Source organism: Lithobates pipiens, unplaced genomic scaffold, assembly GCF_037356315.1.
Source record: "Lithobates pipiens isolate NorthernLeopardFrog02 unplaced genomic scaffold, aLitPip1_a1.2 Scaffold_22, whole genome shotgun sequence".
Taxonomy (NCBI): Eukaryota; Metazoa; Chordata; class Amphibia; order Anura; family Ranidae; genus Lithobates; species Lithobates pipiens.
Genome location: NW_027507784.1, coordinates 87,994,914 through 88,007,353, shown reverse-complemented (window position 1 = coordinate 88,007,353; position 12,440 = coordinate 87,994,914). Strand labels below are relative to the sequence as shown.

Below are 12,440 nucleotides of genomic sequence, written 5' to 3'. Positions count from 1 at the left end.
ATTTTTCGATTGAAAAAGCCTATGGCGTGCAAAACACACCCAAAAACTTCCACCCGGTGCCAAAAAAAAGTGGACACACATCAAGAGTGACACACAAAAACGTGCAACGGGTGTCTGCTGTCCTCCACAAGGAAGGACCTTACCCTGATCCCCTGGGGCGTTAGGCTCCAGATGGGGACTGGGGTACCAAATACATGGCCCATCCAGCCGAAGCCGGACGACCACTATTCTCCGGAAGGTCTGCTGAAACAGACCCACCCAGGTACTAGGGTAGGGGCTCCCCCGAAGGGAGACCACCCAAAGAGAGGGCGAACCAAGCCAGAAGGCCTATGTCCACCCTCCCACAAGACGTTCAGGGTTGGTCCGAAGACCGACACCCTACTAGTCAAACGTGCAAGTGACAAACATAAAACGTGACAAACCACAAAAATAAAATAAATAAAAAGTGGGAAAGGGATAGTGAAGAGGAGAGTGAAAAGGTGGTCATTGTGTAATACAATGACCAGGCCCTCCGGCCGGGAATCAAAAATTCCTCTGGTCCTAGCCAAAAGGCTGGCCCTAGAGGCAGGTGTGAAAAAGCATGTTTTATAGTGACGTGACCTAGGTGCCATACATCAAAGTGAATGAGTCACAGTGAATATAAGGCATCCCTGAACTGCCACTTCAGGGGCACATCACCATAGGCTTTTCAACAGAAGCATCCCCGACCCCCCAGCCCAGACCACAGCAGCCCCCACTCCAGCCAGAAAGGCATGGGGATCCAGGAGCTTAGTGAGAGCCCTTTGCCATCAGGCCTCACCCTCGCTCCCATCACTCCTACCTAATTACATTCGGGAAGTACAGGCCGTTCCCCCGGTGGGAGAAAGGGGAACAAACATTCCCTCCTGAAAAACTGACTAGAGCTAAAGCATCCCCAATCCAGTGGTTCTCCAGCCTCATCAGAAGGCTTCCCTTTCTGCTACAAACCGCTCTGGGTCACCTTCACACCAGCAGGTTTTGCATAGCAACCGCCACCCCTGCTCCACCTCGCCGTAGAACAGGGACGGAAGCAAGCACCACCTCCTGGTAACTGATAAGAACAGATACTACACTTGATCTTAGCCAAAAGGCCGAGAAGCGATGTGCACCCAGTACAGATTTCTATGCATGCACTTACCGTATATACTCGAGTATAAGCCGAGATTTTCAGCCTCTTTTTTGAGGCTGAAAGTGCCCCCCTCGGCTTATACTCGAGTCATCGCCGTCTGCCTGCCCGATCAGCGTGTCGAGCAGACAGACGGCGGACATTCTACTATTCAAAAGCCGCGCCTCCATCTGTGATAGGCGGAACACTCAATTTCCCAGCAGTCAGTGGTCCGCCTATCACGGACATCCGCTCATCCTCATACTACGGACGAGGATGAGAGGATGTCCGTGATAGGCGGAACACAGACTGCTGGGAAATTGAGTGTTCCGCCTATCACAGACGGAGGCGCGGATTTTGAACAGAGGAATGGCCGCCGAGGCGCCGACGAAGAGCGGCGATCCTGGCATGGCTGAAGGACGGAGGCTCGGGACGGGATGGAGGCACGGGACGACGGAGGCACGGGACGGAGGCACGGGACGACGGAGGCACGGGACGACGGAGGCACGGGACGACGGAGGCACGGGACGACGGAGGCACGGGACGGAGGCTCGGGACGGAGGCTCGGGACACAGGTAGGCTGGACACACAAGGCTGCACGGACACACACACAGGGATGGATGGACACACACACAGGGATGGATGGACACACACACAGGGATGGATGGATGGACACACACACAGGGATGGATGGATGGACACACACACAGGGATGGATAGATGGACACACACACAGGGATGGATAGATGGACACACACAGGGATGGATGGATGGACACACACACAGGGATGGACGGACACACACACAGGGATGGACGGACACACAGGGATGGACAGGCATGTCTCACCCTCGGCTTATACACGAGTCAATAAGTTTCCCAGTTTTTTGGGGGTAAATTGGGGGCCTCGGCTTATATTCGGGTCGGCCTATACTCGAGTATATACGGTAACTCTTCCGTACTTGTATACAGGGTGGGGACCTCTGTGGCACGAGTCTGCTTCCATTGTCATGGGAGATGGACCGCTAATGGAGAGATTGCCAACAACTCATTCCTGTAAGAGGCTATCTCAGGCACACGCTTAACGACGGGCTGCTTGGTAAACTTTTGTTACCCTAGGTAAGCACTTGCATCTTCACACTGCAATAACTCTTGTTAATGTCTTCATACCCCAAATTGAACTGTGGAAAGGTGCCAGTTATTTGCATTACACCCTTTTAGTAACTTCAGACCAGGCAGGAACAAGGTTTCAAAAGCATTACTTGGAAAGGGGCAAAAACATACCAAAGTCCAACATGCGAGAACGGTATTTCTTCGTATATCCTTAATCCTAACTCAGGCTATGCGCTGCCCCGGCATACCTGCAAAGGTAAAGTCCATGCAGAATCAGGACATCCAAAAGTGGCATTTCCCAGGGCTGGAGTCTTCAAGGATGAGCCCCAGGTCCCGTTTACCTTTTAAATGATAGCAGTAGCAGCAGGCGACATTCCTTCACTTCTTATGAGTGCGACTCTCCGAATCTCTCCTCTATGGGCTCTCTGCTCCTGATCACTGTTCCTCCCTTATAGCACAGGATCAGTTGAACCCAAAGAGAAAACAGCTAAACGGAAAGAACTGGGAAAACATTAACCCTTATCTTCCCGTCCGGGGCAGCACCTAACTGCCATAATCAACCTGCTTACAGGATTTTGCCACTAATGTGAGGTTTGTTGCCATTTTCCCAGGGCCAAAATTTTAAGGCTTGGTATGTTTAGTATCTCTTTACTCGGTGTGAACTCATCTTTTATATTTTACCAAAAAATGTGTCATATGTTGTGTTTGTAAACCTGAAATTTTTTTTATTTATTTTTTTGACGTCATAATGTAGAGTATAAGCTTTCCTATCATTTGAGCCACAAAGAGTTCATCCAGCTCTGAGCAATCCTCTTTTATTGTTCAGTGAGCTAAATCTTCACAAACAGAGAAAAACTTTGTCAAATCCTCCCCCTTGCTGTGAGTGACAGGTTATTTACATATCTCGTGCACTAACCGAAGAGACATGCATTATTTTTTTAATTCCCTCCTCCACTCCTTTCTTCTGCTGCTCTGCAAGGATTGGCTGTTCCCCACCTCGACATGATTTGACATGCTGAAATCATGTGGGGATTTTTCTGGGTTTTGACTGGATGTTAGAGATCATAGCAGAAGTTCAGTGTAAGAAATACACAGGAGAAAATGCATGTTGATAAGGGGAGTGTAGAGGTGGGCGGGGAGTCTACTGACATCACGACTCCACCCACTGAGCCCTAGAAAACAGACCCACCCACAGAATCTGCAGTTTTTCGGGTCTCATAGCAGACAGAGGGGAGACATTTAACAGATAAGTATACATGCAGGAGGCATGTATATCCTTCTAGATAACCAATATTGCAGTAGTTTAGAAAGGATGAGAGTGGGTTTACATCCACTTTAAAATACATTTTAATGAATTTTTACTGAAAGGATGGGTTTGTTAAACAGCTGCGGCACAAAAATTTGCAACTACCATTATTTTATTCTACAGGATCTCTGCTTATCAGTGGCAGCTGGTTTTTAATTTCTTTTGGGGGGGGGGGGGGCGGCAAACAAACCTGGCCCCCTCACTATACTCCACTGTGCCCCGAGCACACCATTTTTGAGGCCAATTAGAGCCTCAGGCTTTAACCACCTAAGGACCGCCTGCCGCGGATGCGGAAGTGCGGCTCTATTGCACATAATGACGTACCTGACGTTTCGTGTAATAGATACATGTCATAGAGTGGAAGCCGATGCGCACAGGCGTCGCCCCCCCCCCTCCCCCCCGTGATCGCTACACAGAGAGGCAGAAAGGGGATCTGTTAACATAAACAAGGCGGATCCCTGTTCTGACAAGAGACAAAACTGAGGTCTGCTGTTCCTAGTGATCAGGAACAGCGATCTCTGTGTTGTCCCAGTGAGCCCACCCCCCACACAGTAAGAGCACACCCAGGGAACACAGTTAACCCCTTGATCGCCCCATATTGTTAACCCCTTTCCTGCCCGTGTCATTTATTGATCAGTGCATTTTTTTTTAGCACTGATCACTGTAATAATGTCACTGGTCCCCAAAAAGTGTCAATTGGGGTCAGATTTGTCCGCCGCAATGTCGCAGTCCTGCTAAAAATCGCAGAATGCCATCACTACCAGTAAAAACAATAAAAAAAATTTTAAAAAGGCCATAAAACTCTCCCCTATTTTGTAGACGAGATAACTTTTGCGCAAACCAATCAATGTAAGCTTATTGCGATTTTTTATTTTGTTTTTTACCAAAAAGATGTAGAACAGTACATATTGGCCTAAATTGATGAAGCAATTTGTTTTTTATTATTTTTTTGGGATATGCATTATAGCAGAAAGTAAAAAAAATAAAAACATATTATCTATCTATCTATCTATCTATCTATCTATCTATCTATCTATCTATATATATATATATATATATATATATATATATATATATATATATATATATATATAGATATATATATAGATATATAGATATATATATAGATATATAGATATATAGATATATATATATAGATATAGATATATATATTATCTAATGTAAAAAAAGTTTTTTTTTTTTTTTTTAATTGTCGCTCTTTTTTTTGTTTATAGTGTAAAAAATAAAAACGGCAGAGGTGATCAAATACCGCCAAAAGAAAGCTCTATTTGTGAGAAAAAAATGGACATCAATTTTATTTGGGTACAGTGGTGTACGACCGCGCAATTGTCAGTTAAAGCAAGGCAGTGCCGTATCGCAAAATGGCCTGGACAGGAAGTGGGTAAAAACCTTCCAGAGCTGAAGTGGTTAAACAGCTGCGGCACAAAAATTTGCAACTACCATTATTTTATTCTACAGGGTCTTTGATTATCAGTGGTGGCTTTTTTTTACTTCACATCACTATACCCCACTTCTCCCCGAGCCCACCCTTTTTGAAGCCAATTACAGCCTCATGCTCTAATCATGTGCTTAAAAAAAAAAAAAAAAACATTGAAATCCATGCATCCGGCACCCTGCATGTAGATTAGGGCCATGGCGCATGGATTGGGGGGGGGGCGCCCCTTATCAGTGGCTGGCTCTGCTGCTTATAGAAAATATCAGTTTTGGGAGTTTTAACTAAAATTCAAGCCTAAAATGTGAATATTTTCTTGAAGCAAAAGGGTTAAATATGGTATTTCATATGATGGAGGGTGTTATATAATTGTTATGGATGGGAAGGGGGCGATCAGAGGCCTCCTTACCTTAGGAGGCAGATGGTAGGGGCGCGGCTCCTCACTCCAGGGCCTTTGCTTCTCCTCCTGGCCGAACAGGAAGTGGGTTCTGAGATCTAATTGGCTGGGAGTCTTGAGCCCACCCTTTTCTTTTAGCCAATTAGAGTCTCAGACTCTAATCGTGTGCTTCAAAAAAAAAAAAAACCCCATTGAAATCCATATGTCTGGTACTCTGCAAGTAGATTAGGGGAATGGATTGGGGGGCGGGGCCCCTACGCCCTGTAGGGACGGGCCGTCACTGAGATTTACCTTTAACGATCTTTACCTTCAACTGTAGTGCAAGGGCCTGCCTGAGTGTATACAAATTGAAAGTGTTTAGGCATACCTCCCAGCACTTGGAGATGGGAATGAGGGACATCTACTAGCAAACGTATGTGGGCATAGGACACACCCCCTGCAACGCCCCTTAAAGGGGACATAACCCCCCCAAAAAGGTTCATTAAATCCACAAGTGCTTTTTTTTTTACCACCAATATTCCTTTATATTGGCTTTTAAATTTTACAAATGCAGCAATTTAGAATATGGATGAAAGGTTTAGCACTGGGAAACACTTTTTGAAATATAAAAAGTGCATTTTATATACAACTATATAGATCAGACCAAAATGAGGGACACATGAGGAGGAAAGAGGGACAGAGGGACAGAGGGACATTGCTCCAAATCAGGGACAGTCCCTCCAAATCAGGGACAGTTGGGAGCTATGGTTTAGGTCTGACCTTATATGATATGGTTTTGGTAAATCTAAAGGAAAAATCGAAAGAGAATTGTATAGTGTGATATATATAGACCACCGCTCAAAGGCAGGTCCTGGGAACTCAGAGATAATTGCTCCAGGTGAAGGGATCCGGGTGCGAGTCATAACATGCAGATAATGTAGATAATGACAGAAGTCTGGACGGCCGCACTTCAAAGCTAAAACGATGCTTTATTCAAATAATATTTAGGAACACAGCAAATGACATCACAGCAAAATATGCTAACAGCTGATGCGTTTCGCACTAAAGCTAGTGCTTACTCATAGCTGGTGTAAGCATTATGAGTAAGCACTAGCTTTAGTACGAAACGCGTCAACTGTTAGCATCTTTTGCTGTGATGTCATTTGCTGTGTTCCTAAATATTATTTGAATAAAGCATCATTATAGCTTTGGAGTGCGGCCGTCCAGAGTTCTGTCATTATCCACAGAATTGTATAGTGTGTATCCAGCTTTACCCTGAGCCTATACTTTGCCTTACAGCTCTTGACTGCAGTGTGGTGCAGGGTACAAGCAGGGATGTGTGAGTCTAGGCTAAAAGATAACAGCATAGAGCAGGCTTTCTCAACCTTTCAACCCTAGAGGAACCCCAAAAATAATTTTCATGTCTTGAGGAACCCTTCCTAAAACCAAATTATCAGGGCTCAATAGGAACAATTCTCCTTATATCGGTGGTCAATAGGAAGAATGTCCACCCTTAAAGACAGCTAAAAAGATATTTGGTGTCATGCTGCTGGCTTTGCTAAGTGGTGCTGAACCCTGAACTCTGTAGACATCATCAAATAGGTGGTCCATCAGCTACAGCTCAAGGAACCCCTAGCAACCTCTGGAGGAACCCCAGGGCTCCACGGAATCCTGGTTGAGAATGGTTGGCATAGAGTCTTCAAAATAGGACACATGAATCATGTAACAATGTAACAACTACATCAAAAGTTAATTTTTTTTAATCAAAATGTGAACTAAAAGCACAGACCACAAGCTCTATTCAGAGCTATATCACAAACGTACACAAGGGGGCAGTGTGTGCCCAGTATCTGAAGTTATTTGGTAATCTGGGAAGGAAATCTTTGGAAGCCTGCTCTGTGAAGTAAGATAGGACCTATCAGCAACCCATAAACTGACAGATTTACATCTATGGAAAAAACTATTTACATGATAATCTGGGAAGAGATGGCTTCCCGCCCGGCACAGAAGATTCAGTAGGGCAAGGTTTCTGATGACAAATATCTCACAAATAATTTTAGAAGGCAATACATAAATTCTAAATATCATTGTGGGAAAGGCAGGATGATGTTACTAAGCATGGAGATAACGGAGTTGATTTACTAAAGGTAAATAGACTGTGTACCATGCAAAGTGCAGTTGCGCCTGAGCTTAGTAAATGAGGTGAAGAGTCATTTTGCAAACAATACCCAATTACATGCAAGGAAAATTTTTTAAAAACAGCATTTTTTGCTTGCACACGATTGGATGATGGAAATCAACAGATCTTCTGCTTATTTACTAAGCTCTGGAGCAACTGCATTATTATTTAGTAAATCCACCCCAAAGAGTTCAGTCAGATCCATTTCAATGTTCATGTAAAGACAAAAGTTATATTTTCATTTTGGATAGAGAAGGGATTGGCAAGAACTCCCGATTTCATTCCTGTGCCCCTGCTGGGGTCAATTGGCTCTCGTCACCAATTTTCTCTGGCCACCATTGTCAATGGGACTAAAATTGTGGAAAAATTCAAACTATTTCCGGGATCCATCCCCCCCCCCCCCCATGTGAATGAGCGGTTCCCCTACACATTAACCAAAAAAGTGTCAAAAAGTAATAAAAACACAGAGACATTTTTTAAAAATTCCTTTATTAAAAAAATAAAAAATATAAAAACAATGTTCCTCAATGTAAATCCATTGTCTATTGAAACGCCCGCCACACCTGGGGAAAAAAAATAGTAATTATGCTCCCCCCGTCCATGGAGACTGGCCGCCTACTGCAGGCTCCGCCATTTGGCAGTACTTATATAGGGGCCACCTGGCGACGTCACCTGGTGGTACCGCCCCTCCCCCCTTGTGTTGTCAATGACAGGTGCATGATGGGTCGGTGACGTCACAAGGAGCGGAGCCCACCTGCCCCAAAACACTCACCGTCCCATGTTGAGGGCATGTGGCCTGGTATGATTCGGGGGAGGGGGGGGGGCTCGCTTGTCCTCCGACCTGCCAGGCTGCAAACTAGGATAAGGATCTGGTATAAATTTTGGAGGTGACCCCAGGCTTTTTTTTCTTTAGTAAAAACAGCATACATAGTAGACAAAAACACTGGATAGGCACACACTTAACCCTTTGATCGCCCCTGATGTTTAACCCCCTCCCAGCCAGTGTCGTTAGTACAGTGACAGTGCATATTTTTAGCACTGGTCACCATATTAGTGTCACTGGTTCGCACAGAGTGTCAGACTGTCTGCTGCAATATCGCAGTCCTGCGAAAAGTCGCTGATCGCCGCCATTACTAGTATAAAAAATAAATAAATAAATAAAAATTACAGTATATATCCCATAGTTTGTAGACGCTATACCTTTTGCGCGAACCAATCAATATACGCTTATTGGAGATTTTATTTTTACCAAAAATATGTAGCAAAATACATATTGGCCTAAACTGATGAAGAAATTAGTTTTTTTTATTTTATTGAATATTTTATAGCAGAAAGTAAAAAAAATAAAAATAAATAAAATAAATAATATATATATATATATATATATATATATATATATATATATATATATATATATATATATATATATATATATATATACACACACATTTTTTTATGTTTATAGTACAAAAAAAACACAGAGGTGATCAAATACCACCAAAAAAAAGCTCTATTTGTGGGGAAAAAAAGTCTTACATTTCATTTGGGTACAGCGTCACATGACAAAGCTAGTTTCAGTTAAAGTAACGCAGTGGTGTTTCACAAAAAAATGGCCTGGTCAGAAAGGGGGGTAAATCTTCTGCAGGTCAAGTGGTTAAGGTAGGTTCAGAAAAGGTTTTCTCTTACCAGCAAAGAAAAACACCTGGTAGTTCTGAAATTGGAAGTAATGGAATCAAAATGCAGGATTATTGAAAGTGTAACATGAAAAGCCGTTGTGAGTGATTTCAGCTGTGAAGCCTTCAACTTCCAGAAGCCTGTTCAGCCTAGAAGTCAAACAGCTGCAGCTGTGAAGAGCGTGGACATAGGAGGTATGTGCTATTCTTAGGCTCTGCAATACAGTATATACTGTATATAGATTATCCATACACTGGCAAGTGTGACGAGGTTGCTGGATGGGCATAATGTGCTCTGAACAATACTCATACCTTGGTTGTTGTGAAAACCCCAGCAGGGGCGGACTGGGAACTTCTGGCCCGGGAGGCAAACCCAACCAACTGGCCCTTTTATGGTGCTGCCGGATCCTGAGGCCTAATGAAATTGTGCCCAGAGAGTGTGCCATGGTGCCCCAGCCTTTGGTGGGCACGGTGAAAGGCGGATCTTGTCTTAAAGAGGTTGTAAACCCCTGTGTGAAACTTGTACCTATAGGCATTATCTATAGGTACTGTAAATATGTCTTAAACGTGCGCTGTTTAGGAGATATTTACCTTGTAGTGTGCCGATGATGTCATAGGCGCATGCACTGTGAAGAAACGGCCTTCCGCGCCGTTCCTTCACTAGCAAGTACCGTGGCTGATGGCTTCCGCGCGCAAGTTCGGGAGTGATGTCACGTCACGTCACTCCGACCAGCCACAGAGCCGGAGTCCTCGGCCCCGGATAGAAGAGGGGTGAAGATGGATGTGGCCACCAGCGGGGACATCACAGGTTTTCATTTGCAGGTAAGTGCCACATAATGGGTTAGTATGTGATGCATACTAGCCCATTATGCTTTTACTTTGCAGGGTAAAAAAGAGGAAGTAAAACCCATCAGGGTTTACTTCCTCTTTAAAGAACATGGCATAGTGTCACTCTATGCCAGGGGTCAGCAAGCTTTTTCCACTTAATCAATGTATGTGAATGCATGGAGGGCCACATTCACCTGCTAATAAACGAGGATAATAATCTGGACCCAGCACAGCTCCTACACCTCTGGACCCCTTTACATTACACAGCCCCCACACCTCTGGACCCCTTTACATTACACAGCCCCCACACCTCTGGACCCCTTTACATTACACAGCCCCCACACCTCTGGACCCCTTTACATTACACAGCCCCCACACCTCTGGACCCCTTTACATTACACAGCCCCCACCTCTAGACCCCTTTACATTACACAGCCCCCCCACCTCTAGACCCCTTTACATTACACAGCCCCCCCACCTCTAGACCCCTTTACATTACACAGCCCCCCCACCTCTAGACCCCTTTACATTACACAGTCTCTGCACCTCTGGACCCCTTTACATACACAGTCCCCGCACCTCTGGACTCCTTTACATTACACACTTTTCATATTAACAAGCTGGTGATTGGTTGCTAGGACCACCCAGCAACCAATCACCTGGAAAGTTAACTTCGGAAGCTCCTGCTGTCTTAGCGCTGCTGTGTGTCTCTCCCGTGTTCTCATTCAGCGCTCTGCTCTTACTTAAGATGTTCGCGGGCCGGGTGCACGTGAACTCATCACGTGCACTGACGCGCCGGACATTTAGTGGCGGCAGCCCGTGGGCCGTAGTTTGCCGACCCCTGCTCTAGGCCATAAAAAGAAGGATTGTAAGGCCCCTTTCACACTGAGGCGTTTTTCAAATCCGGCCCCTCTCACTCCAGTGTGAAAGCCAGAGGGTTTTCACACTGGAGCGGTGCGCTAGCAGGACGGTAAAAAAAAGTCCTGCTAGCCGCATCTTTGGAGCGGTGAAGGAGTGTTGTGTTCACCGCTCCTTCACCACTCCTTCCCATTGGAATCAATGGGGCAGCGCGGCTATACTGTCGGCAAAGCGCCACCGTAGCGACGCTTTACAGGCGTTTTTAACCCTTTTTCGGCTGTTAGCAGGGCGGTTTTAAAAACGACGCCGCTCCTGCCCCAGTGTGAAAGGGGCCTAGAAGATGAACTGTAAATGAGGGGAACACATAATAAACAGCATGGCTGTTGCTCTTTGAATATGATATGCACCCTAAATAAAATGATAAATAAAATACCATGGCATGATTAAAAAGGTGGGGTATACATGGGCAGAACAAAGGGGCTAGATAGTCAGGGGTGGAGCCGGGGCGGGCGGCAAAATGAGGTTTCTCCTAGGGTGTCAAAAATCGTTGCATCAGCCCTGACCGTAGTTACATGTGACTATGTTATATCATTACTAAAAGGTTAATGATAAAGAATGACAGCCACTGCGGGCAGTCGAGTGTCGTTAGCGTTGGGAGGTATGTGTAAAAGTGACGGCCCATCTGTTATTTTCAGTGCAGATGTCTGCGATAAGGTAAATCTGGGTTGGCATCTTTGTCTGGCATTGTCTGGCACATAGCTATACATGCCCCTAGACTGCCAGTGTCTGGAGCAGATTATATGATTGTAGCCGGCATACATTACAATCACGGACATATGTTTTAAAGCTGCTCGCCTGCCGTCTCACCGTGTGAAGCAGATGCTGCTTTGAAGCTCTGATGAAGTGCTGGCTGGACAAGAATGGGTCAGTTTATTGCAGGCAACTTCAATACGCTATTTTGTTTTTTTGAAAAGCTGGCATTAGAAGTGACATTTTCATAAATATCAGTGTTTTTTCATCCTTAACCACTAGACCTCCGGAAGATTTACCCCCTTCCCAGCCAGGACATTTTTTGCAATGCGGCATTGCGCTACTTTTACTGACAATTGTGTAGTCGTGCAACGCTGCACCCAAATGTGATTTTTTCCTCCACCAATAGAGCTCTCTTTTGGTGGTATTTGATCACCCCTGTGCCTTTTTTTGAGCTATAAACAAAAAATCTTTTAAAAAAAATAATAAAATTTTTACTTTCTGCTATAAAACATACCCAATAAAAAAAAATTTAAATCTAATTTCTTCATCAATTTAGGCCAATATGTATTCTGCTACATATTTTCGGTAAAAAAAATAAAAAAATCCCAAAAAGTGTATATTGATTGGTTTGCGCAAAAGTTAAAGCGTAGGGCCACATTGTAAATTTTACAAATATTCACAGGTCAAAAAATTTATTTATTTATAAATAAATGAATACACTTTGATCTCATCAGAGCCTTTCCACACATCTGTGTCCCCCATCAGAGTTTTTCCACACGT

At 44.5% G+C, this 12,440-nt stretch overlaps 1 pseudogene; it reads right to left on the bottom strand.

Moving 5' to 3' along the window:
- Positions 1 to 988: 988 nt before the first annotated feature.
- On the bottom strand, positions 989 to 1,121 carry LOC143925801 (U2 spliceosomal RNA; annotated as a pseudogene).
- Between the last annotated feature and the right edge of the window lie 11,319 nt (positions 1,122 to 12,440).